The sequence below is a fragment of the Larus michahellis genome, chromosome Z, assembly GCF_964199755.1.
Source record: "Larus michahellis chromosome Z, bLarMic1.1, whole genome shotgun sequence".
NCBI lineage: Eukaryota > Metazoa > Chordata > Aves > Charadriiformes > Laridae > Larus > Larus michahellis.
The window spans coordinates 62680842-62705106 of record NC_133930.1 but is presented as its reverse complement, the minus strand read 5'-3'; the positions used below and the strand labels follow the sequence as shown (position 1 = coordinate 62705106).

General features: G+C 36.7%; 1 protein-coding gene across 1 annotated transcript in view; it reads left to right on the top strand.

Moving 5' to 3' along the window:
- FBXL17 (F-box and leucine rich repeat protein 17) overlaps positions 1 to 24265 on the top strand; it is a 285625-nt gene that overhangs the window by 110258 nt on the left and 151102 nt on the right. The window lies entirely within an intron of this gene.

Sequence of the window (24265 nt, the reverse complement as noted above, 5' to 3'; positions counted from 1 at the left end):
TATAGTAAGTCATACGATCATAGAAAGATTCATATGTATTGTTCAATTGCATCTTAAAGGAGCTACAGGAAAAGCAAATAGTTAATTTTTTTAGGTACTTTGGATGAGCATCAGCTCTCAGTTTACAGTGTTTTAAAATCCACTGGTGATATAGTTCAGGTAAGTAACCCAGCTATCTTCAAGTTAAAAAACACTATTTGAATATATCAATGCAGTTGTAAATGTCTAGAGACAAGAGTTGCACAAAAATTCCTCTACTTTGGAAACAGAAATTCTTTCAACAAGTACATACATTGTTAATTACTCTTAAAACATATTTTCAGAATGTGAGAACTGCATGTGATTTAAACCATTATTTTTACTTACACTGTTTACTTTGTGTAAGTACAGATGACATTTTACAATTTTTACCATAAAGATTTCATCATCTGATGTAAGTAATACTTTAATGTTTCCTGAAATTTCAAGATACTTTTTTTGCACTGAAATATGAAATACTGTATGACATCTATATACATAATATACATACATGCATACATGTTATGCAGAATTTTTTCAGGTGCTTCAAAGTGAATTTTTGTGCAAAATTTTCCTTAAACACCATATGTTTGAATATAGGAGGGGAAGTTTTACTGATAAATGTTCAGTGTCAAGACTTTTAAAGTCATACATCAAGACCAAATAGTATTCTAGAAATATTAGATTAAAGCTGATAATATTATATTATTAAATCTGTTTTATGAACTTATTCTCCGTCTTAGAAAATTGATGTGACTTCTTCAAGCTCATCATAACATCACTTCTAAAACCAGCATTAAAATCCTGATTACAATTACACATTCTGCAAGACATTCATTTCACTGTTTTTCCACATGTGCATTGCTAGTGGTTGTCCATGGCTGTCTCATGAAGAGAGAGCATCCTAAAACAGGATACTCTGTAATTTCCTATTAACAGTCATGGATATTTTGTTTAATGGCGTAGCAGAAAGATCAGAATATATTATTTTTCTGTCATCTCACCTTTGGTATCACACAGTAAGTATCTGCGGAGGTAATGAAAGGGGTAATGAAAAATGAGGAGACAGTTCTAATACTGAATTATCCGATGGAAAATCCAACTGTTACGAATTGCTAAAGCCTTCTTAACATGCACAGGTGGTTTAGACTGTATCTGTATAAAACTAGATACATATTTTACTACTTAAAAAGCAGGAGCTCTAAGTGAGACAAAGGATAAGTGAAAGTGTGAATTGTCAGGAAAAAACTCTTTTATTTATGGTAATAACGAAGGGCACAAATGTTCATTTAGGACACAGTATTTGGGAGATTGGATGATGTAGAGTATTTCTAACATATTTGTCACTTTTTCTTATAGTACATGATTTAAGACAATTTTTTTCATTCCAGCTTTCATGAATGTAAGTGTAAAATGCTGTTCTGCTATAACATCAGCATGAAGAGGTGATTGAGAATCCCATACTTTTGCTTTTTATTTAGTATGAGTGGGAAACGATAGAGGTGATGATTTGTCTAATTGCTCTACTGTAGTTACAATTATAGAGAAAAGGTCAATCTAGTCATTGTCAATTAAACTACGAAAGAAAACACGTTTATAGCCCTGGAGAACCATTATGTCAATTTTATGCTGTTCATCAGTGTATAACACGTTTCCTAGGATATATAAATCTTATCTTTCTTCGAATTACAGCAGACTTGCTCTATTACAGGCACTTGGTGCTGCTGAGTAGAGATAACCTTAAGTATTGTCTGTTAATTGCACATTCTTTCATTGTCTCATGTTTCTCAAGATTTGTGTACAGTAAAGCCTGACTACTTTAAGGAATAGAAACGGATGTTCCAGATTGAAATTTGACCCTTCTGTTTTCACATAGTTAAGACATGATGGGTGACAGGACAAAATCTGTAGCTTTTAGCTGCTATAGTTGTGTTGGTATCAACTTCAACAAATTATTATGGGACACTTACTAAAATTGCAAATGCCCTGTTTTAGGTACCCTCCTTGCCCTTCGGGAAAGTTTAGTATCTCATGTGGGTACTATTGCAGGGAGTGCTTCTTTTGTAAGGACCTTGTATACTGTGGTTACTCTTAAGTGACGAGCAAGCGCTACAAGGTTAATCAACCAAGTGGAGGCAAATATTAGGTGAAATTCCAGCCTTTATGATTGACTAGTACTCATTTTGTCTTTCTGTCCTGTATTCTAGTATAATTAACAAAGTGACCCTCTTTTGATGTGTTCCTTCCCTTTCTCACTTTGACAGTTTGTTCATGGGAAAAGTCATATTGCCCAGGACCATATTCAGGCATAATGAACAAATGCCTCTGTTGTTGTCTGCCATTCTGACACTTAAGCAACCCTGTGTCTGCACTTTTGGCTGTTATCTGCGGTGGCAATACCACGTCTGTATTGGTCTGGCTGGCTACTGCAGCCACCTCTAACTGACTTAGTCAAGTTTAGCTCTATATGGGTGGACAATTGTTGCAGATGGAGTGATGCACTTCACCCCTAGGAAAGAAGTAGCAATATATTTATTTATACAAAACAGAGATTTAATAAAGTTTGATAGTAAATGCAACAGTGTTTTAACAAGATTCGATGGCAAGGTGCACTTGGTGATTTACTGCATAGAGGACAGGGTCAGACAGAACTGTCAGGGACAGTGGAGTCCTCCCATTGAGTCACAAGGTTCAGTAAGGACCCCCTTGTTTTCTAAACTCCTTCTCAGAGAGGATTCTAAGGGCAGCTGGATCTGATTCTAGTCCCAGACTTGGTCAATGGTTTATGTCTAAAGGATTATATATGCACAATCAATCCTTTACATCATGTAGTTAAGATTTCAAAGTCTAGCATGCTATTAGTTACTGAGCATCTGTTGCAGCAAGAAATTTCTGCATCTCCAGAAATAACTTTGAGAGGTCCCTATTCAAGGGGAGATCCTGATGTGCAGCCCACTGCTCTGCAGGACAGCTCAAAGGGCTCTTGGGCTGTTCACTATTTATGGGGGTAAGATGATTGAATTATAGTCATATTTGCATATTGACCACAGTACCAATATTGTGGTTATTTAGGTGAGTGATTGCTCAAGTTAGCCCTTGGCTATAGTGTTGTTATGTCTCCCCGAAACCACCTTTGAGCCAGGTGCAGCCGTCACGACTGTGTGCATCCATTGTGACCACCATGGGCGGTTATTGCTTGGGCAGGTTTATGGGAGATAAAGGTCAGGTAAAGGTTGGGTTGGTGGTGGAGCACAACCACCACAACGATGTAAATTGAGTTTGCTGTGCTATGCAGCTTTAAGGAACGATTATGAATTTTTTCATCTCTTGTTGCTCTGATAGGTCAAGCTTAGATCGGCCCTCACAATCAGTCTTCTGGTCATGATGGTGCGCACTAACATTATTGGATATGGAAGAGTTTGGCACAACCATAGGAATAATGGGAAATAGTGCCATGCGTTCAAGTTCCATTAGAGCAGAATTTGCCATTAAAAAATGGGAGCTTGAGAAGAAACAGTTGAGTATTTTCCAGCAATCCAGTGTTTTCCAGTGCTGTCTGTCTCTTATGCAGCTTTTAGGAAGACTTTTTGTCAGGTGGAGGCAACAAAAATGAAGAACATGGTTTCTTGTTAGTAAGCTGCATAATGAACTTTTTGTGAGTCTATTCCACAATTGCATTGATGACATAGTAGAGAATAGGAACAGTAAACACCATGAAACTGTTTCTTACCTACACACTAAAATATGCAAAATAATTTGATAAACTTGTTCTTTCTTTGTTAAAGGGAATGAACAGTTTAATAGAGCGACTCTCACTGTCTTTAAGTCATTATTTTCACTTCTTATAGCTGAAGACACTGTCTTCCTCACCTGCTGTTGGATTTTGTACATAAAAATGATTAAATAGTAAACCTTAAAAAGACTGTGTTATTACATGAGGAGAATAGATGTATGCAGTATTTTGAAATGTAAAGGAATATATAATAAATTAGCTAGTCTGTTTCTTTCTGCCCTCTGTGGTGGGTTTTTTTTTGTGGTCTGTGTGTTTGTTTTTGTGTAAACACAATCTTTTACACACCTTTAAGGCAATATTTTGCAGGTTACTCTAGGAACACAAAGATTCAGTAATGCAGTACTCTTTAAATGAGAGTATGTGAGAGAAAAACAACAAACCAGCTCTTGATTGAGAATAAAATACTAAATATCTAAGTAGTAAATTTAATTCAAAATTAAACAGTAAAAGTTACTGACCATTTCATCAAATCCATCTGAATGAGACAACAGCACTCAGTAATGCAGAGTAAATTCTATTCCAGATTCCTACTTCATTTAAAAAGGTGACATTGATATGGAAACTCATGTGATGCAAATATAAACTTATACTAGATAGTTAAGAAGGCCTGGTTTTTTCCTGCTTATGAAGACTTTGAGACTTAATCTTTATATTGAACTTGCAAAGTCTGAAATGGTTACAGAGTTACAGCAAACATCTAGATTGTAATCTATTCAAAATCTCAAACTGATAATAAGGCTAGACAAAGAGTATTTGTAATGCATAGTAATATTAAATATTGAAATAGTTAAGCTAAGTTTGATGTAGTACATATCAAAAAAGACAGCAGTATCTTAACCATGACACTGGTTTTTCTACTTTTTTTCTTTCCCTTCTGTACTGTTTTTCTTTCACTCTTGATTCTCTCCAGGATACGTACACAAAACAGAGGTCAGTTATCAGCATAATTCAATATAAGTACTCTCCTGACAGCCATTTTAAGTGTGGTTATGTTTCTGTAGGTTGTCCTGAAAATGTATTTTGCGCTAACAGATTGTTGAGAACTTTTTTTTATCCAAAAAAAGTTTCAAGGACTGTCAGTGTATGGTAACATGTTATCTGCAAATTCTGTTCTTATTCAAATAATCATCAAGGAATGAATTAATTTTAAGGAAAATGTTCAGATGTTTAAGACCACTAAAAGTTTCATAAAATTGCTAATAATTTCAAAGGAGTTGCACCAAAATAGATAGGTTGTTGAGGGGCAAGCTGACAGAAATGAGAACCAATTCAATGAAAACAGAAAAAATGCCTTTTGAAGACTTACAGTTATAATCAAGGTTAAGGTTGGTATTGAAGTTGCTATCGTTTTTCTTTGTGAAGAGATCAGTAGAGGAACATAAAATGATATAGCAATATATGATTAAATATTTGTACATTTGAAGTCCTCATTTCTTTTCTTCAATGGAAATCACTCAAGATATAAAAATGTGAAAAACTGTTTTCTACACTGTTGGAACATGGAGAAAAAATAGAGTTTTTCTCCAAATAAGCCAATTATTAATCCACAAGCCTGGAAATACCCTAAGAGAAAAGCTGAGTCTTTCATCGTATCTCAAGAAGAAAGATTCCCACTGTGTCAGACCACAGGTTGTTTTCTTATGTTGCCAACACCTAATAGAACTGTATATGTCAAAATGGAACACTGAATCAAAATTAATTTTAGAAGCAATCTAGAAATTGACGTAACCTCTCAATTATGCCTTTAATGTAAAGAGTTATTTTGTTAATGTATGATAGGAACATAGGAAATATGAACACTGGTAATATCCTGTTGAAAGGTGAATTGCTTTTGGGATGCATTTTCTAGCAACGTGGTGGAGATATTCACAGAGGTATTCATAGCAGTGGAGGTATCCAAAATACCTAGAAGCAAAAGATCCGAAGTCACTATATTTAGAAAGAGCACGTAAAACAGTAACAAAATGCGGAGACATAGACAGCTGCTTACAGCTGGGCCCAGAAGAACAGGAGCTGTGAGTTGGCTGCATTTTTTTTTTTTATCCAGGTGTGTAGATTGGCATCATTAAAAAGAAGGCATGTGGCAGAATGTCCATGCAGCTGCTGTTTCTTGTGAAGCCTTGTCCATGTGTCGGCTGCCTGACTGCAAGTTCTACTAGGCTCTCCATAGGTTCCTGGACAATCTTACCTTGGTATATTTGGTCAGAGCAGGCTTTGGAGTTATTTCAGCATCCCATCATTTGTTGTGTTTTGAACCAACATCTTTGCCATACAGTGCATTTTTGGTCACTTCCTTTTCAGGGGTCATGGGGAAATCCTCTTGAAAGGCCAAATCAACATTAGATGGACCATGGTCTTCTCTCTTTCCATACTCAATATACCTCTGTATAGGATATTTTTTGGTTGTTTTTATGGCTTTGTTTTGATTTTTCATAAAAAAAAAATATGAAATGGTGAGATCTAATAGAGTTGGTATTACTAGGAGCAATGCCTCAGGATTGCAGGTATTGTGGGTGTGAAGTGGGAGTGGAGTGAAGGTCTTGTCAGACTAGAGTCTCCCACTTATTTTTCAAAGGAACGAATAAGCTGATAGTGTGTGGGTCTAGATACTGTGTCTAGATATTTATATTTGTATTAATTTATATTTTAGGTCAAGTTGTAGCTGTTGTAGGTCTGTTGTTGTAGCTCTGGTTACAGAGTCAAACATTCTCTCTTTACTACTTTCAGCAAGAAGCTTTAGAACAACAGGTTGCAGGGGAGGAGAATTATGCCAGGTTCTGGAGGCACTATGGCCTTTGCACTTCTGTGTTGTATGGAAAACAAGGGATGAGGTGGAAGCTGTTGAATTTATTGTTATTTCATAACCTTTGAAAGGCCAGGTTTTTAGGATTTTTGTTGTTTGGGGGCTTTGATAGACCTTGTAAAATAATTTTCCATTACTTGTGTGTTTCTGAGCAGCAACAAAGAAGTAGACCATGGACACCTGCATTGCTTGTCTTGAGCTCTTGGTACACAGAGCAGGATACTGGACTTTTGGGAAGGATTGATGGATTGAGACACTGAAATTAACAAGCTGAAAGTGTTGTGTATGATATTCAGTGTTCAGGTTTGACCCACTCTTTTTGCTAAATGTTATTCATTAAATAATGTCTGCTCAGGTTATGAAAGAGTCATTGAATCTTAAAGTTTTACATTAGTTTCACACTAAATAGCGAGTACCTAAGGAAGGGAGATTTTATTTTCGACATCATCCTGTGTTGCAAGCAGAATAAGCTTTATACGTAAGAGAAAGAAGAAAACATTATGTATTTATTTGCATAATAGTTTGGTTAAAAAAGAAAATTAAGAAATGCTGAGACATTCTGGAAAACTGTATGGTCCTGTGAATATGGTATCAGAGTTGAGTGTTATTATAGGCTTTACTGTTACTGTCTTTTTTAGCTTGACTAATTTAAACTGTCAATGATTGTGTTTCTTCCTCTATAAATTAAGAAGGGGAAATTATCTATTTAAGGACTACTAATTAAAAGATCACAAATATTTATTGTTTTATCTACAAAGCACAGCTGAACAGGAGAGAGATCATTCATTGTATAAATTTGGAATTGAATTTAAGAAAAGCAGAAATGGCTATATTTCAGTATCTAATAATTTGAGTCTCTGTCTTAAGATGTAAGAGTCATACCATACATTATATTCGTAGTATTTGTAGCTCTGCAGGATTCTTTTCATATATTGAAAAAAGACTCAATGAAGTAGAGTGTAGTATCATTTATTTATAAAGACTGCATTTTATAGATTAGAGATTTACTGTATTCATTTTTCATTTGTGCTGTGCTTCCCAAAAAAAAGGAATAAGAATCTATTAAATACTTGCAGAAAGAGCTCAGAATGCATCACTTGCTGCACTAGTACTGGGAATTCTCTAATACTTAACAGAAGTTGCGATTTGTAGTTGTAGTATTCCCTTGCAAGGGACATAACACTTGATTGCTTGGGAGGTTTCTTCTTTCTTCTTCATGGGTAGTCTTGTCACGTTTATTTCTTTCTCAAGCAGCAGAATAGGGACTATGAAATATTTATTTATTCATAAATTTGAAGACTAGGCTAGCTCATATTTATAAATTCAATTTTTATATCCTTCAGAATGAAGTTAATATAATCTTTCTTGTACTTCAGAATCTTACTTCTATTTTTTCCATGCATTTTGCTTTCTTAATTTGAACCTGGGTTGGTGTTATACATTGAAAGAAATTGGTAAGAGATCAGTCAAGAGTCATTCATTATTTGTATGTATATCTTCTAGGTGTATATAAAATTACAGCTAGTAAAATCTGTGGGGGGATTTACTACTTCCCTCCTTCCACAAAAAGGAGGGAAGTAGTAAATAACAGTGACGATAGACTGTTGATGCCAAGCCATCTTGATAATTTTAGTGAACTAAGCCCATGCTGAGAAAAACGCATTTCAGTATAGCTGTAGACAAAATTGTGTATTTAGTACTGAAGAATGCAGAATATACCTACACAATGGGGAAGGAGTTACACCTTTGAGAGCAGTGATTGTGAAACAGATTTAGGGATTATAAAGAGTAAAGTCAACTCAAGCCACTATCTAAATATGACAGATCAGCATTTGTTGAAAGGGACAAGTGGGAAGGAATTTACTTCATCTTTGCATAAACCCTTAAAAAGGATAATATTACAATGTGACAAACAATTTCCATATTAATGTTTTTTAAAATGAAGGAATATGGGCTTCTAACATTTCAGAAAGATTCAAAGGCAATTGACTTGCAAAACAGCTGTAGAAGAATTTTCAGGTAACGGTGAAGTTTTTAAATCTGTAAATAGGAATGAAAGAGCTTGTATTTGGAAATAGACATTTAAATCTGAAATTAACAATTTTAGATAATAATTCTATCTTAGAATGAATTACAAAGGAAAGTGAGTTCTGCATATTTTTTTTTTTCATTTTCAGATTGTGACTGACATGTCTTAAATTTTCCATAAACCACTGGCTTACAAGTGTACAGTATAATTAGGATAGGATCATTCACCTGGACCTCAGGAGGTCTGTAGTTCAACACCCTGCTCACAGCAGAATAAGCTGTGAGACCAGACCAGGACAGTTGAGTAGAGTATTAAAGTCTCCAAGGGTCTGCACAACCTCTCTGGGCAATTCGTACCACTGCTTGATTCTCCTCATGGGGAAGAAGCCTGAAGTAGGTGCCCAATTTGAAACTCATTTCAACTTACACATTTTCTCAGTCTACCCACATGCATTCTAACTAAGAGCCTCGATCTGTCCTGTTGTTGACCTTGTAGGTACAGGAAATCTGCTTTATGTCCCTTCAAACCATCTCTCCTCCAGGCTGAAAATGCTCCTCTCCCTCCACCTCTGCTCACAGGGCCTGTGTTCCAACCCCAGACCATCATGGGCCTTCTTTGCTGCCAGGGTGCGCTGCTGGCTTATGTTCATTTTGGTGTCTTCCAAGACTCCAGGTCCTTTTCTGCAGAACTACTTCCCACCCAGTCAGTACACGGTCTGTACCATTGCAAGGTCCTTCCCCTTGCAGACAAGTGCAGATGAAGATAGTTAATAAATTTCAAATTGATTTACTGCAATTATTTCATTGTTATAAACTCTGCTGATGCTTGAAAATCCTCAGAAACAGGAGTTGTTGTATAGGATCTTTGTGTGACATAGATGGCTTAGGATTGCTTGGCATTTGTATCAGGAGTTTGGTGGATGCACAAATTTATCATGGCTCACCTCTCTATCATAAGATGACCTTGTTGGATGTTGGTCCAAATAGTAGCAGCTAGTTCAGAAAGTTGTAATAGTGTCTTTTGGGAGGAAGAGAATGCCAGCTGTTGGTACTGTGCCACAGAACTCAAAGAGTGGGTGAACGCAGCATTGTTTAGGTGTATAGAATGTCAAATTTAATTTTACTACTATTCCTGAAAAATATTCACAGTTTTTGCATAGCTACTGCATGCACATTCTTAGCATTTGTGGACATACTTTATAAACAAAAATATTGTACAAAACTCTTTGTCTGTTTTTTATTGGTAAATCCAGAATATTTTCTACCCGTTTTCTGGCTTTTTTTAAAGTGTAACATGGTGCCCTAGAATAGATCCCTGCAACTTCCCTAGGACTGTCATATGCCTGCCAAAATTGGGCAAGAATATATGTAAATTGTTTTATTTCTCTTCATATACTATTTTTTTTTCTTTTTTTTTCATGTAACTGAGAGCGTGGCTATAAGTGGGTATTACATAACCTATAGTAGCCTTTAAAGAAAGTCTCATATAATGTATGTTTTAGGCAGTGATTAGCCTCATAAATTCTGGTTCACAATGCGTCTGTGTAATTATTGTTAAAGCCTTAGGATATTAGCAGGACATTAAACAGGACATGTTTTTTTCTTTATATATTGTGTAATGCTTCTGTAAAGTCTCAGAAAAAAAATGGTATTTAGATATAATTAACCTAAAGAGCTTTTAAGAGATTACAAGTTGAGCAAGGCAAAATGGCATAAGCCTTTCATGTTTTATTAAAGAGCCTTCTTGAACGGTTTGTACTGTCCCATGGCTGCAGCAACTTAAATGTGAGATTCTTCTTTTTTTACTGGGTGTAATCATGATTCTGTTTCATGTTTTATGCAAGCCATGTCTTATGTAATCTTTTCATTTGAGCCTTGTGTTTAACTTATTCAGATTTCATTTTTTCTCATGGGAAAAGAAAGAAATTCAGGAAAGAAGCCAAGTAACTTAAGGAATTTGTGAGAGCATATTTGAAGATGAGATACTCAGCATAATACTGACAAGGTGTAAGTGCTTACAGTAGAGTTTATGGATATATATCTTTTCCAAAAATAAAAAAAAAGAGGTACATTCTGCTTATTGGAACACTTGGAAGGCATTGGCAAAATGCTAGGGCTGATGACAAACTAAATGGAATTAAACATTTCTTGAAGAAACACCGAGGAACATTTATTTTCAGTTTGCACCTCAAGGTGTTTGGTGTGGTTATTTAGAGAAGATGGGCTTAGTACCAGTAATTTTTTATTTTTACAGGAAGAGGCTGATAATAATACATGAGTAAATTTTATTCATTTTTTCATGAAAATCTGGAGCTTTGGCACTCAACTCTAGTAGGCACTTTTTTTTAAAATGAAGTGTTATGAAGAATATTGATGAAGTTATGCTCACAGATGTAATTTCCACAGATTTTATTAAAACCTTTAATGTTTTTTATTCTCTCTTTTAATGGAGATTAATATGATTAATACAGATAAAGAAATACTTTTGCAATTCTATTTCTTACTGACACTTCTGTGATAAAAACATTTCCTGGAAAAAGCTGGCAGGATCATTTACGTATGCTTCACCCATATTAAAAATAACTAATACCGTCCTTGGAACTTTAAAATAGCATTTGGTATTGATATTACAAATGTGATGTCTTCTTCTTCCCCCACCTTTTTATTGTATTTAATTTCTGTCCCCTTTTGTATTTTGAAATTAATATACGTAGAAATTATTTATGGCTACAGTTGCCTGAGTTTGAACTCAAAAGCTGCAGAGAGAGATTCATCCTGAGTCCTGAAAATGAAGGTGATTGACCAAGACTGAGTAGAAAGAGGATATTCACCTGGTAGCACTTTGGAAAGCAAGGCAGGAAGTTGCCTCCTACTGTGGCGCTACTCAAAATAGTGCTGCCATGTGTTGCTAAGAGGCAATGTTCGGTCTACCACAGAAGAAAAAGAATCACAGAATCACAGAATGGTAGGGGTTGGAAGGGACCTCTGGGGATCATCTAGTCCAAATCCCCTGCCAGAGCAGGGTCACCTAGAGCAGGTTGCACAGGAACGCATCCAGGCGGGTTTGGAATGTCTCCAGAGACGGAGACTCCACCACTTCTGGGCAGCCTGTTCCAGTGCTCTGCCACCCTCAAAGTAAAGAAGTTCCTCCTCATGTTTAGGTGGAACTTCCAAAGTTACATTGTGTCTAGGGCTCTTAAGCAATACCAGGAGAATAAATTAATCTCTGTTACTATAGATTTGCTTTCCAAACTAGCTTGAGCAAAATACTCCTGTGTTGCTGGTTACTCTTGCTGTCTGAAGACTCTGCATATGGAACTTTTATACTCTCATTAGGTAACACCATGGATAATCATTATATGGAGTGTGTGAAAGTAAGAGCAGTGGGGGTCCTTGTTTCATGAAAAGGTGATGAGCCAAGAGCTTTATGGGTGCTGGAAGACTATCACAGCAGGGATGTATATTCTATTAAGAGATTCTGCCAAAAATAATTCTGCTATGCCTGATAGACATTAGAGCTCCCTCATCTGAAGTAACTAATAATCTGCTTTTTTTTCAGATTGTTTGTATATGACTCCAAGTAACAAAGTTATTTAAAAATAAGCACATGAATAATCCTATACTTCTTTTGATTGCTGAAATCTTGCTAATCTCATTTGGATATATTCAAGTGATTAACTTGAGCATATGCTGAAATATTTTGCTGAATAGACAATTGGGAGAGTGGAAGAAGGAGTTATAATCTCCTTGTTCTGCAGTACTTTATCTTTCAAAAACTGGACTTGAATGAAATTGCTATTCTGAGGAATATCTAAAAATCAACTTTTATTTCATTGGCGAGCTGATTTAATTAAGAGAATTGCAAATGTTAGTTCACAAAGCTTTATTCTGGGATAGAGGTGCTTGACAATGACAACAAGCAAATGGTTGTGGAATGTCTGTACTGGCACTTATGGTGGTTAAATTTACATTGCTTGTAAGCCCATTAATACCCACTTAAGCTTATTGAATTTTTATCTGTGGAGACAAAGGAAGCCAGATGTATGTTGGTTCTACAAGATCCAGACACGTGTTTCTTCAGGGCCTCAGTCTTATGACCACAGTTTTTCTTAGTTCTCAGGGATCTGCATTATATTAGTTCTGTTGGCCCAGTTCACTCATCTCTTACTTTATCTACCCTATAAAAAACATCAAAAATTCTGATTTGTGTGCAGTGGATCTGCACTAGGTTCCCTCTCTGTAAATCTCTGTGCCAAATGGCAGCATAAAAGGAGAAATATTTTCTTCAGAAGTAGCTTTCTTGGTATTATTTCCCAAAAGCTTTTTTAAAAAGAGATGGCGATACAAGATTTATGAATTTTGCTTTAGCCTAAACCTGAAAATCTTGTCTTAGAGTTATATTTTAATTGTACAGATACCAGATACCTAGAGGACAAATAGTAGGGTTTTTTTCTTCATAATACTGGTTGAAAAATGGCTGAAGCTACTGCAGTATGCCAGTTGTCATCTTAAAGTGTGCGTGTTCACAATAAAATCATAGCTCAGAGGAATACAGACCCTTAACTTTTATGGATGCCGTTAAACCATGCTGGTGTTTGTCAGTGTCTTTGCTTTATTTCTTTTCTTCGCCAGCTGCTTTCCTAAGCTATGACCCACCCGAGCTGTGGGGCGTTGCAGGACCTTGGAGAGCAGCTGGGGCACCCGCCAGCCCGGGCTTTGGCGAGCAGCTCCCCCGTAGCCTCCGGGCTTCCCGATAATGGAGTATGGATATCTGACTAAGCATATCTCCTAATGTAAGCGGGGAGCTTTAATGAAATAATGAAATTTAGCAACTCGCTTGGAAACACGTGTTGAGTGGAAACACAATTTGACTGTGACTTGTCAATAAAGTGTTCCCCAAAAGTTTCTAAGCTGCTGTGTGAAAACAAGTGTCCCAGAAATACGTGACGCAACGTGATTTCAGAGAGCCCTCCAAAGGGAAAAAAATTATTTTCTGCCTTGATCATAATGTTCCTGTTTCATTCAACAAAAAGTATAATTTTTTTTGTTTTGTATTACATTGTCTCTACACCATACTGTGTACTAATGTAGTCTGTATACATACCTTTCATTTAGCCATCATACTATTCTATTTTCAATTCTTAAAAACACAACAAAACAAGAAACTATTGATATAAAGTTTTTCTTTGTTCTTTTTTTCAAATTTTAAAGTGTTTTTCAAAAAAGCAGTAATTTCAATTAAAATGCAATTACATATAAAATGTAGAGACAAAATAAGTCAACATACTGTAACAAACTGACATTTGTAAAAATAATTGCCTAGTATTTTGTGGACCGAGATTGTCCCTTGAGTTGCTTTGAGTAGACTTGCAAAAAAGATATGGAGCATTTGGAAGTTAAAACACAAATTGCTTATAATTCTGAAAATTAATACAGATTTAGCTCACTAAACACCTTTTAAGACTCACCTGCTGCTGGAATAAGCTGAGAGAAAAAATTCTCATAAAAGAGGGAGAAGGAAAACATTGACTGCAAAAGATTTAAACTTATAGTATAGCCTCTAACTTTTCTCATGAAGTTGTGATACGGCTTGCAAGAAAGATGCAATTCTGAAGAAGTACATGAATAAATAAATAGAAATATTTGTGATTAATAAAATTCTAAATATTCCTTCTATTATCTTACCATGTGATGATTGAGTTAAATCCCTTGTATAAGGATCATACAGCCACAGTGCATTTTGATTTTAAGCTACATCAATGTTTCTTAAATAAAAATCTTCCTGAGAAGGCACCTAATGACATAAAAATAAAATAATAACTAAATAGAACTTTGCTAAGACTGTTTTTGAGTACAAGCTGGAAAATACTTGGGAAAGAGTTTGTCAATGGAGAATTTAGGAATTAGAAGGAGATTTCCAAAGCCTTCTGGAACATTTCATAAGTTTAGGTATTTGAAAGATTTGGAGCACATTGCTTCTTATGCAGTGTTATTTTACCCCTTTACCTTTCCAAGAAAGCCTTAGTTAAAATGACATTTATCTTATTTTATATTCAGATAGAGAAGGGGAGGTGCAGAAGGAGGGATGTCTGTCTACAGGCATTCTAGACTTTAATCTGTGCTGACAGTGCAAGATTGCTGACTTTTTTGGCTCATACTAACTGCTACGATTAAGGATGCAAAGTTAAGGCTGCAAAAGGAGAGTATTCATAGGTGAAAAGTCTGTACATAAAAAGTGGACACCTCCTGGGTGCATAACTAGATATATATGTCCTGAATCCTGCACATCAGCTGTGTGTTTCAACATTTCAGTCCCTCACACCTACCTCCAAAACCTGCAAAGACCTAGAGGAACTGTCAGCAGTTATTTCGCTTATGCCCATAGAAACCTGTGCTTTTTATTCAATGTTTTAAAATGTAAAGCAATGATAGGGCAGTGCTGCTAAGTGCATGTGTTCTGATCTGCTTCCTGTAACTGCCAGCTGCAGACCAGCTGTGCTGACCTAAGTGATGCCAGGACTGCAGTCAGTCAGCCCTGCAGAGAGTCTCCGTGTGGACAGGCAGCAGCAGGGGGAGCTCAGATGAATGAAATTTGTTTTTCTCTGACCTCTTTTGCAGGAGTAAGGTAGGCAATGTGGGCCCCGGTGACAGCCTGACTTCGTATCCGTGTGAGAAACCAGAAATCATACACGGTTTCAGTAAGAACTGTTCAGTCTGTTCTGGGGTTTCTCAAGAAAGTCAGACAAAATGACTGTGTCCAGTCCTAGTATCCTGGTGTTCTAGTTGGGGTTTTGTGTCTGTATCTCTGATGCTGTCTTTATGATTCCCATGGAAAAAGTTATGGTTTAAGCAGCCTAATTTTTCTTGCTTTTATGATCCGATAGGGTTTGATAAATATCTGGTTTCAAAATTCCATGTTTGAAAATAAAGAATTTTCTGCTTACCAACTCTAAGCTGAATTTTCTCCTCTCTTCCCCCCCACCAGTACATTAGCAACAGAAGATGATAAAAATGAAAGGAGGTGATGAGAGACAGAGGAGAACTGCAAGCCCAGCTGTGTAATTAGATTGTAAATCCTTTCAGGCACAGTGATAAGGTGATAAAGCATAGGAACAAAACAGGTTATTCACTGATGTTACCAGAATCACCATATTAACCTGCTGTCTTCAGAAAGCGTTATAAGGGTCTAATAATTGTTTTGCATCACTTCCTCTCCCAAATTTTTTTACTCTGCTATTGATATAATTATTTTTTCATATGTAGTCTTGGAACTTGCTGATGTTGGGGTTTTTTTCATATAAAAAGCATATTGAGCTGTGAATTATGTAAAAAATCATCAAGCATGCTGCAAAGGGCAGGAATACAGTGCATGCCCGAAAAAAACAGAGAGATGATTGAAAGTAAACACCTTTATCACATACTCTAGCTGAAGGGCTCTGCCAAGGATCAAGCCACTTATTCTAGAGTAAGTAGAGTATGTAGTTTCTTTGCCTTCTGTTTGCATGTTTTATACCTAGAATTCTCCTGTCTCGATGAATTCTTCTTCCTCTACTGGTCACATACTGCTTCCACAGTAGAGAACAAGACTGGTAGAGGTCAAAATCAGACCCCTTAGTGCAGCTTATAAATGGCTTAACTACAGTTCTAAATGGTTTCTAGAGCTATCGTATGCTTCACCATGTGTGTAGTAATTGCCCTGAATAATTTCTTTCTTTGTACATCTGCAACTGCCACAAAAAAAAAATTATGCCCCAAGGTGCATGTTCATATTCACAGTTTCTTTGAAAACAAGAGATAGAGATATTTCTATGTCACTACATAGTGTAGATGAAAAAAATATTTTTATACTCACATGGGAAATTCTGTGGTGCCCGTACCTTCCCAAACCTATGACTTTGACTCATGTTGCCATTGGATTAGCTGCAGGATATGAGCTTTCCTGTCGTCCTTTCTGCACTTTTTATTGACCCTAGGTATCTGATGTCATCATTGCTTCTCTTATGCTTGTCCTGCTATTGCTTATACCTTTTTTCTCTCTGCCTCATAATACAATAGCATTTTCTTCTTGCTTTCCCTTCTCTAAATTTGGTGCGTAAAGATGCTGTTTTGTCAATGTCCAGAATTTCTGGTCTTTGTATATTTCATGACTAGTTACTGTTTTGAGCTTGAGTTTTTCTTGAGTATTATTTTAAATAAACTTCCCTGGATTGATTAACATTCACATACTGAAATCAGGTTTGTATTTTAACACTTTTCCAGCTTCTTCCTGTTAGTTCACACATTCTATTTTTCACATACAGAATTCTTCCTTTGTATGTTTTCTTTTTATCCTTCTCAGTAGCACTATTCTTCGAACTGCATCCTGTAACTTTTACAATTCAAAAATGATGCTGCTCTCTCCTCTCTGCTGAATTTATTTTTATTGTTCCCCTCCATCACATGTATCCCCATAGATTTTGTTTTGCTCACTGTTTTGAAAATAAACTCAGCAGTGTATCTTGATGTTGTGGATCTAGCCATTGGTAGCTTACCTCAACAATGCTAGCTTGATTAGTCGCATAGTGAGTATGTGATATGGTCAGGTTGTCTGTTTAGATTCCGTTAGTGTGCTTGTGGATTCGACCAAACTCTTCCAGCAAACCTGGGCTAAGACATTTGGAAAAAGGATTTGTGAAATATAGTTAGAAACACTGATCTTTAGTGGCTAGTACAACTGAAATTCGTATTAATCTCATTATGTAGTCATCAGCCTCTATGATGATGTCCCAATCTATTTGTATTCAGAAACCGGTAGTCTTGATTGTAAATGGTTGCTGGGTTGTGCCTTATTGACATGTATATTGTGCGTATATTGGAAAGCGGGCAGCTTGCATGTCTGTGGTTGTCAGGCAGTCTTATAATACATGGTAGGTTTTATTAACAGCTCTTAAAGTTCTTCCAGCTCATGGCTTTTCCAGCACCAGACGGCAACATCTCTGTGGGACTCCACTGAAAACTGAGAAACTGCATGAGTTCTAAGGGATTGGTGCCTGAGTTAATCATGGTTGCAAATCTAGTTAACACTTAAAACATTTGTTACACAGCAAACATCACGTGCGATAAGTGTCATGTAATGGAAAAGTACATGCTGCATTCATACTTCATTATATCAGTAAGTGGATTTTTTAAAATAGCTTTTAGTTTTACAGTAAAGAAGAGATGTAGTTTATCCAGAAAAACTCTCCACATGAACTGATCCTATCTTTTTAAATATCAGATAGGGAAATGTATCTTTTAAATTATATTAATTAAACATGGATGCAGCAATTATCATTGTGATAACATTGCTCTGGCATTATTTGATTATGCATTTTGTGAAAATAATCTTTGTATTTTTTGTCCCTTAAATAATTTATAATTAAAAAATGTTTTTCTGAATATATGACTTCATATACTGAAGCTCATTGTTGAAATCATCATCATCTCTGTGCTGAAGTGTCTCCCTATTGCTTCTTTTAACAAGTGATATAGGAGATCAACATCTCATTAAAAGTTAAAAATGCATTGGAATAGCATGGTGCTATGAACTTCTCATGATTTTCAGATGTGCTTTGTAGACTTTTATTACATTTGAAATCTCATGACTGAGGTGACAACCACCAGAAGAATTTTTGATTATTTTTTTTTTAATATTGGAATACTAGTTGCTTCAGGGCAAGGTATAATAAGGTGACAAAGATGTTAACCCTTTCAGTTCTTCATGTATTTTACAGTGGTTTTGATTTGATAATAAAGCAATGACCAAGCTGGTTTGGCTGCAAGTGTCCAACTATTTACATCTGCACTTATGAGATAGAAGGTGTATCCAGTATTACCCAGGTGAAGCTATTCTGTCATTACTCATACATCAGAACTTTCGTAATGCTAACTAAATCTGTAACTGACAGGTATGCATTTGGGAAACATCTAAAGGAATTTTTTGTCTTCTTTAACAGGATATCTTCATCCCACTTTAGGATATCAGGATTTTTTTCACATAGTATCTACATAATAAGACTTTTAAGAAAAAGAAAAACAGCCCCCCCCAAAAAATCAAAAACCACTTTTGACAACTTCTGCATGGCTTCTCCATCGTTACTCTCCATAGCACAAGAAAACTTTCTTTAAAAATGCCAGATCTTTCACGTAATGTCAGTTCAGTTTTGAGTGCATCAAGCTTTTCTTTCACTGACAAAACAATTATATGTCTAGTTTGGAGAAAAGGAGGCTGAGGGGTGACCTAATTTCTCTCTACAGCTTCCTGAGGAGGGGAGTAGAGAGGAAGGTGCTGAGCTCTTCTCCCTGGTATCCCGTGACAGGACACCTGGGAATAGTTCAAAGCTGCATCAGACATTAGAAAACATTTCTTTACAGAGAGGGTGGTCAAACACTGGAACAACCTTCCTAGAGAGGTGGTTGATGGCCCAAGCCTGTCAGTATTTAAGAGGAATTTGGACAATGCCTTTAATAACATGCTTTAACTTTTGGTCAGCCCTGAAGTGGTCAGGCAGTTGGACTAAATGATTGTTGTAGGTCCCTTCCAACTGAAATATTCTTTCTGTTCTGTTCTATTCTATTCTATTCTGTTCTGTTCTGTTCTGTTCTATTCTATTCTGTTCTATTCTATTCTGTTCTATTCTATTCTATTCTATTCTGTTCTGTTCTGTTCTGTTCTGTTCTATTCTATTCTATTCTATTCTGTTCTGTTCTGTTCTGTTCTGTTCTATTCTGTTCTGTTCTGTTCTGTTCTGTTCTGTTCTGTTCTATTCTATTCTGTTCTGTTCTGTTCTATTCTATTCTATTCTATTCTATTCTATTCTATTCTATTCTATTCTATTCTATTCTATTCTATTCTATTCTGCTCTGCTCTGCTCTGCTCTGCTCTGCTCTGCTCTGCTCTATCACTTGTAAAACTTGTTTGCAGACAGTACAACTCATATAAACCCAACCAGTTGTAGGTAAATTCTTTGATTTGATTGGAGGACTCTTAAGGTGAGCAACAGGTTAAGCTTCCCAAAGTCTGCAAGACTCAGTTATGGCTTTTGCAGCTTTGAGTCTCTTAGACAACATCTAGGAGATCAGGTGGTATGTGAGGGTCTTATGTCTTCCCATTCACAGAGTCATGGTAGAGGTCTGCAGGGACTTCTGGAGGTCATCTGGTCCATCCTCCTGCTCAAGCAAGGTCACCTAGAGCAGGCAGCCCTAGACCATGTCCAAATGGCTTTTGAATATCTTCAAGGGTGTAAACTCTATAGCCTGTCTGGGCAACCTGTGCCAGTGCTCAGTCACTGTCACAGCGAAAACGTGTTTCCTGATGTTCAGGAGGAACCTCCCATGTTTCAGGCTGTGCCCATTGCCCCTGGTCCTGTCACTGGGCACCACTGAAAAGAGCCTGGCTCTGTCCTGTTCGCACCCTCCCTTCAGGTATTTATATATATTGATAAGATTGCCCCTGAGCCTTCTGTTCTCCAGGCTGAACAACCCCAGCTCTCTCAGCCTTTCTTTTGAGGGAAGATGTTCCAGTCCCTTCATCATCTTAGTGACCCTTTGCTGAACTGTGTCCAGTATGTCCATGTCTCTCTTGTACTGGAGAGATCAGAACTGAACACAGTACTCCAGGTGTGACCTCACCACTGCTGAGTAAAGGGGAAGGATCACCTCCCTCAGCTTCCTGGCAACACTCCTTCTAATGCAGCCCCTTAGCATTCTTTGCTGCAAGAGCACACTGCTGGCTCATGTTCAACCTGGTGTCCACCAGGACCCCCAGGTCGTTTTCTGCCAAGCTGCTTTCCAGCTGGGCAGCCCCCAGCATGTACTGGTGGCTGAGGCCATTCCTCCCGAGGTGTTGGACTTTGCACTTACCCATGCTGAACTGCATGAGGTTCATGTCAGCCCATTTCTCCAGCCTGTCTGGGTGGCTCTGGATGACAGCACGACTCTCTGGCATATCAGCCCCTCCTCACAATTTCATTTCATCAGCAAACTTGCCAAGGGTGCACTTTGCCCCATCATTCAGCTCATTAATGAAGATGTTCAACAGGACCTGCTATTAGGAAGCTCCTTCTCTGACATCCCTGTCCAGAATCAATTCCATTTGGGCTTTGGCTTTCCTAACCTTATCCCTGAATGCTTCGACAATGTTTCTGTATTCCCCCCACATTACCTGTCCCTGCTTCCACCTTCTTCATATTTTCTTTTTCTGTTTTGTGAGATTTTACAGGAGCTCCTATTCCTATTTCTCTTATAGAAAGACCTACATGGAATTGCTGGTATTCCTCCTGCTCATACGGATCTTTAAACAATTATCAGCAAGCATACTTTATTCCATTTCTTTCCAAGAGGAAATAATATTCCAATTTCTGCAGGAGGAATATTGGGAGCCAGCTCCTTCATCTGCTACATGAGGTGTTGAATTTCCTGAGTTACATTTATCCAACTTTTATACAAATGTCTGGGTGTATGAGATTTCTTTGTTTAGTGTCTAGGACTCTTATTTTATATTCTTGTCTATCTTACCTTATTTTTAGTGATCATAGGAAGTTGTGTGTGATCTCATTTGAAATGTAGAATGGTATCAGAAAACTAGGTATTTCTTCCTTTGAATAATTTTCTATTTCTTTGCATAGCCGGACAAAATCTTCTGTCTTTAAGGCCAGCCAACTTTCATAAGTAGGTAACTATTTTGCAGAAAGTGAGCATGAAGGGTAATAGTGTCTCATTTCTGAGAGTTTGACTCTCACTCAGATAGTGGGAACTCTTTTCTTTGAACCCCTTGCCAGGAGTTCATTTTTCCTAGCACCACATGTGTGGGCATTTTGTTTGGATGGTTTTGGCCAGTTATTCTTTTATTATTGTTCATGTGTTTCTCCATTCCATATAAACAGTTCTGTTCATATGGATAGCACTGAAAATATCAGACTGTAAAAATAAAATGTTAGTGAGTGTAATGACTTATAAATGAACACTTCTATCTAGCAATATTATGCCCAGAGTTTGGGGTGGGTTTTTTTTGTTTTGGGTTTGGTTTTGTTTTTTTTCCACAGGATATGAACTGATATAATAGACCACTGTGGCTGGGACGGTTTCCTGAACAAGCTACATCTGTGGGAAAAGAGTATTTACAGGTTTTAAAAATGATGAGCTTTCTAAAGCTGTATTGGCTAGATTTTGTGTTGTCAGCAGCTGGAATATTGTTTTCAGTTCTTTGTCTTTTAAATACTGCTCTGGGACTTATGTACAGTGTAATTGATAAACGCAGAAAGATTTAGAATTTTATATTCTTTAGGTTGCCACACTTATGTGGAATAGAAGAATGAGACTGGGAAAGATATTTTCCTCTGAGGATGATACAGATTATTGCCTGAATCTTTACACCTCCTAAACCTTTTTTACAGTATATTTTCATACAGAGCTAGTTATGTAGCCAAGATGTTGTTATAGAATAATATTTTAGGATAGAAAAAAGCCTTACAGTTGTTTTGTTAATACAGCTTTAACACAAACTAGATTTGTGTATGCTATTTTGCTCATAAAATTATAAAAGGTATTTTGGGACAAGAGACACCATGCAATCATTCCTTGCCCACTGAGGACATTGATGTTTACCACATAAAGACCTCATAGTTCTGCTAACAAACCATAAACCCTTATATTGGCAAACAGTTGTTCTCAGTAGATGATCTACTTAAGGGAATAGATATATAGCGTATGTGTGTAGGGACCAAATGATGCCTCCTCCTCTTTAGGCATTTAAGCTTCAAAACAACAAACATTCCCTTACTCCATTGTCAGGAGGCATGTAAAGGTTTGTCAGCCTGTGAAAAGAGAAAAAACAATGGTTACTAATTAACAGAATCCTTTGCCTATGATAAGAAAAATTTCTTAGATACTTGAATGTGCTGCATATATGTGTGCAAGTGTGTGAGTGTATATGTACAAAGTATTTAATTCTCCTAATAATATCTCTTAATAATGTCTGATTGCGTAGAAATTTCCATGCAAATAAAGTCAGTGCATTTTCTGTACATCAGAGTGACATATTGGTTTCAAAATGCTCCCTTCAAGGGCAATACAAACATGGAAAATTCAAGACAAGCTTAGCTGAGTCCTGTGCTGTGAAGTATGAAGAATGGAATCTTTGGTATTAGGGTTGGTGTGTTCTTCCTTTAGTTACCTGTCATTAACATGTTATGTCCCTTTGCAAAGAGAATTAGTGTGACACCCTGGCAGGATTAAAGTATCTAGAACAGAATGTAGATACACTAAAAGTGTATTTGTACAGTCTAGAAAATAATACAAGATAGAAAGGACTTAATGGGTACAGGTAGAACCCACAGTAATAAATGTAAACCTAAGTATTGTCACACAAACAGAAAGACTTGCATCTGTACACTTGCCCAGCTCGTTTAAATATTTTTTTCCTGTTGAGCTGAGATGATATAGATAAGGCATTTTGATATTAATGAAGAGAAGACAAAACAATAAACATGGTGTGTCATATACGACAACAGAAACGGGGGCTTATTTTCTAGAGGGGGAGAGAATAAGTAAGCATCTTTTGTCAAATCAGATCACACTGACACATCACTCAATAATTCATCATGGCTTTTGCCGCTCCTCCTTTGAATGTTCCCACAAAGTGGAGTAGCAGAGAATATTATACTTGAGACTACTTTTAGTGGGTTCTAGGTTTCATATGTATTTATTTTAAAATTTTAGCCAGGGCAATACACCAGCTAAGGACTGAGATGGTTCAAAACCAAAGTAAATGGAGCTAAAGGAACTAAATGAAAGAATTACAGGATGGAATGATAGTGTGTACTGAATTAAGATATTATGTATTTAATGCTTTATAGAGAATTTTTTCAGATATAAAAAAGCTTAATGGACTAATAGGTAGGCTTTTAGGTTCACAAGGACGGCTTTAGTGTTCTAGTAGTTAGGTGGAGTAAAAACACTGTAATCATTCTGCAGCAGAAACCATTTGGCTTATAGATGGAGGCATCAGACTGTGCTTTCCAGCACTGAATTATCAGCATTACTGTCCTTCATATTGAAAAGTGTTACAAAAAAGAATTTATTCTCTTTTCCTTTTCTGATAAGCTTATTGATGAAGATGAGTATGGATTTTAATTTTTAGGTGTTACAATTACCTCTGTTTTTCTGCACTATACATAGGTTAAGTCTGTTTTTTCCCCTTGTACTGGAAATGAGTTGTACAGAAAAACAGCCTTGTTTGTGTATTTATGACCAGTTCCCAAAGTTCCAGTGAAGAGATTCTCTGGTCTCCTGTAATGCATTGCCATGTCATATTCAGAAAGTTTAAAACAGTTTGGATAGTTGTCAGTTCAGGAAAATATTCCTGTTCAGCAAAGCAAGCAAGCTTCAATGTAAATGCAGTACGAGCCAAGTACTTAATTCAGTGCTTAGCTGAACAAGGATGAACTTAAACATCGTGCTTTCCTGATTTCTTCCCCAAATGAACGCGTAGATCGATCTATGACCATGTTTTTATGATTCCACAGTGTCCGGTACTCCTTTCTTAAGTGTTTGGCCCATGTTTCTTCAATTAATGTTCATATATCTTAATCGCATCTTTGCAATGT